Below are 4,656 nucleotides of genomic sequence, written 5' to 3'. Positions count from 1 at the left end.
ATTTAATTTTTGTCTTACATGATTATATTAATAGATGACTTATAGCTAAAGGTTATAATTGTTTATTTTATTATATAGTAATTAAATATTTGATTTTTGTCGTATATGATTATATAAATAAATTACTTATAGCTAAAGGTCATAACTCATAATTATTTATTTTATTATATAAATATTTAATTATGATTGCTTGGAAGCACATCATTACACTTTAAAACTAACCGAACATTCCAAGTCAGCAATTTCTCCTAAACTCATAATATACAAGCCGGATTTCCCCAAGGGCCAAGGCCCAATTCTCTTCAACATCTACTGTCATGAGATACCAATTTTCCCAAGCTCTTAACTGACAATGTTTTTTATTTTGTAGACGATACAACAATAGTAACCCTAAGCCCAAAGTAACTCCCTGAAATTTTCAATTCAAAATCTCCAAATATCTCTAAACACAGTAACCATCTGGTTCAAAAAAATGGAAATAGAACCAGAATTCAACAAAAAGTGCAGCAAAAATCATTACTCTATAAAACAATATAAAGATCCTTAGTTCATTATCATTAATAATTAAGCAACATAAAAAAATAATAAAGATGATTCTAGCAAGTACCTTAGTGTTTTTAGACGAAAAATGCATTTAAAAAAAAAAAAAAAAAACACATTTTAATAATCCAACTACCTACCACCAATCACTTATGCTTTCCCAATATGAGCAGCTGCTTTTTCAATCGAAATTAACAAAATTCAAATCTAAAATTTTTTTTAAATATACCGAAAAACCCTATGGTTCATGAGTAGAGCCCAGAACTTGATGACTTAAAAATATTTATAAAATATACACAAAAAATTATTTAAATGACTTATAAACATAAACAAATTATCCTATAAATACCAAAAAATAATCGTTTATAAATTAATATTTTTAATCATTTATTTATTATTTCATTCATCTAAATTTTAACAATGCTAATATTTTTATACATTAAGTATGTTATTTTTACAGACTACAAGGCCTAAATTAAATTTAAAACGGAGATAAGAAATAATATCATTGATACAAAATAATTACAAAAAAAGACACCTAGGTATTTAAATACAAAACGTTACTTTTTTCATATATTTAGTTGCAATAAAATCAGTAAAAAATTATTGCATAACCAAAATTTACCAAAAAATGCAAAAAAAAAAATGGTTTCATTGAATTTTACTTAACATAAGTCACATTTCTGTAAAGACCAGCCTCGTATAAACGCATTAGTAAAACAATACAAATGCATCAAGTTCCGGACCTATTCATGAGAAATATGCAAATTCACGAATCAGGAATACCTCTACTTCAAGACCGTGTAAAAAACCCAGTTTAAAAATTTCCACTTCAATCTAAAAACTTTTGACAGAGCACATTTCTACAACCTAGGAATCAAAACAAAAAACCAACATTTATAATCATGACTACTATCAGATGTCAGCGACAACGAAGATCATATTTAAAATTTTAACCATTAATAAAAATACTTAATAACTTAATATAACATGTAAATATTATCCTTGAAATTATATTTTAAGACTTTAATAGCATGCAATGTGCTAATAAATTTTAAATTTTATAGAAACTAAATATGAATTCTTATTTTTGTTTAATTATTTCTATAAAATTTACTTATTGTATTTTGATATAGAATGTAAATATTTAGTTAAAAAAAAATTAACCGGCTTTTAACTTAACGTAATAATTTAATAAAATTAATTAACTCGTTCACTACCCAATCTGTCTTATATATATTTATTTTAATTTATAAATTCAAAATCTATTAATCATACCTAAAAAGTAAACAATTAATATAAGTACTTTACTTTTTTAGAGGCGCGCTTTGGTGTAGAAATCACCTAAAGATTACTACATATAAAAATCAAATCATTCAATAAATTAAAGAATTTTTTTTAAATTTAAAATGAACATATATTTAGTCTTATAGATATATACAAACATGAAAATATAAATTTTCAGTGATAATAGTAATAATAAAAATAGTATAGAAAATTATAAATTACATTATTGTACAAAACTTAATACTTATGTAAAAAAAAAATACATGTACATAAACATTTACAAACAATATAAAAAATGTATACTGACAAATGTAAATTATTTTCACTTATTTGTCGATTTAATGAAAAATGTAATGAACACATTATACATGATCATAAATTAATAGTTAACCATTAATTAATTTATGTTAGAAACATTTTATTTTAAACTTATTATTTTATATTTTTAATATATTATCTTGTCTACTAGTTGTAACATTTTATGTAAGTAAATTCACATATGAGACACAACTTAAATTAAAATAACTATACACTAGTCACAAATAATAATAATAAGAAATAGGACAATATAGTTGTGTTAAGTCTAAATAGTAAGTAGTGAACTTTTTTTAAAACAATTACAATAAAAATATACCTACTAATATTTTGATAAGATGAGTAATTTTCTATCTTTATATGAAATAACTAAACATAAAAAATCTATTTTAAAACAAAAACAGTGAATTCAAACTAAAACAAAGAACATTTAGTTTTTTCTTGATAAGGTTTAACAGTTTTCACAATTAATAAATTATGTGGTCAAAACTCAACAGATACTAAAATTATTCTAATAAAAGAGTAATTCTAAATCAAAATCACAAGTAAGAAAATTGTTGAGTTTCAAGCATATTGACTTAAACCATTCTTTTGATAAATAGGTACATCGAACAATGTTAAAATCAAATTTTTTTAACACAATAAGTTTCAGTAAGTATAACATGTAAAAAAAATGATTGCATACATTTACAGGATATAGTGAAAATTGCTCAAAAGTTACGAGTGATTATTGTACAGTCAAGAAAAAAATCATATATTTGTAATGACCTATAATTGTTGCAACTGATTTGATTATTTTTACATAGAATTTATAGATACATTTTTACTATATATGTAATAAACAGTATATTGCAAAGATTTGACATATTTTAATGTCAAAATGTAAAATCTCCAAGATACAACCTTTACAATTCTTTTAATACACAAAAATTAACTTAACCTTTCAAGTATGCAATTTAAATACTTTAAGTTTCAAACCAAGGTGAAATGCAAAATGGAATATACTGGTTTAACTATGATGTTTATTTTTTTTCAATTTATTTAGCATTATTTGTTAAAATCATAAGTAGGAGAATAAATACATAGAAGCCATACATATTTAAATATGAAATTCAAGAAGTTTATGGTATTTTGATTTTAATATTCATTCATAATAATAATATATCAGTGTTTAGAAAAGACTATATTATATCTTAAGAACACAAAATATTCAATTACTATTAGTGGTTAAGTATTAAGTATTCGCCAGTCAACATGATCATATTTTTAATTTTATTTTTCTCTAACAAGTGGCGATTGTTATTATCTATAATAACAATGGTTATAATGATGGTAATCAATTACAAAATATTAAGTTTATAATCTGATTATAATATGTAACCATAACTCTAGTTCTGTTCTATAAATTGTATACACAATAAACATAAAAACAATAGTAAAATATAATGAGATAAGTACTTTACAAGTAAAAATATTAAAAATAGAAAATAATTGGTCTTTTTTTCAGTTTTAAATAAATTTAAATATAAATTCAGTATTATACTGGTTTGTAATTGGTTGATAAATAAGTACTTTCCTGTAATGTCCATTGACTTTCATTTAATTAACATTGCGGAACTAGTATAATACTGACTTTAGATTTTTTATTTAAGTTTTTAAACTAATGAAATTATACTAAAAAAAAATAAATTAATGGAATACAATTTATCACTAATAAGTAATAAGTTTAAAATAATCTTTTACAATTGACTAAAACATTTTTAATTAAGAATAATACTCGATTGAAGTATTATTTTTATATATAAAAATATAATTGCTTGATCCCCCAGTTTTTGTATCACACTAAAATTTAAATTACTTAATTAATGCTTCAATAATTGTTTAGGTACTTAATATCAGTTACAATTATATACACAACATAAAAGACAAATAGTAAAAGTATTTGATATTTGATTAATTTTCACATAAGTTTGCATTAACAATACTTTTATCAACTTTTTCAAAATAATACTACTATTCATTTAAATTTGTTAAACCACATTTACATTAAAATAAAAATGTATAAAATAATCTTGATCAACACAAAAGTTGCATAAGAAAATAACAACTTAATGTGTTTATAAATTAAAGTAATTCAGTCAAGATACTCATAAAAATCCTCTGTTAGACTAATTTAAAAAATATAATATTAGGACACAATTAATCAATATGTTATGACATTTTAAATTAGAAGTAAATTGTAAGATTACTATAATTTGAAATATTTTAATATTATTTTGCCTAACAGCACAGCATTTATATTTATAGTGTAAAAGATCAATTTTAAATCAACAATAATTCAAACAGAAAATAAAATATTCAGAAACTAATTGGAATTCAAATTAAAAATAATACTGAAATGTAATTTATTAGGTTTAGTCAATCAGTCTTTTTTGTATAAGTAAATGTGGTTAAAAAATATTGATGAGTTTTTAATTTAAGAAAAAAACTTTTCTAGAGAAATATAAAATTGAG

The sequence above is a fragment of the Melanaphis sacchari genome, unplaced genomic scaffold (genome assembly GCF_002803265.2).
Source record: "Melanaphis sacchari strain LSU unplaced genomic scaffold, SCAv2.0 Contig8_pilon_pilon, whole genome shotgun sequence".
Classification (NCBI taxonomy): domain Eukaryota; kingdom Metazoa; phylum Arthropoda; class Insecta; order Hemiptera; family Aphididae; genus Melanaphis; species Melanaphis sacchari.
Note: the sequence above shows the minus strand (reverse complement) of the source record.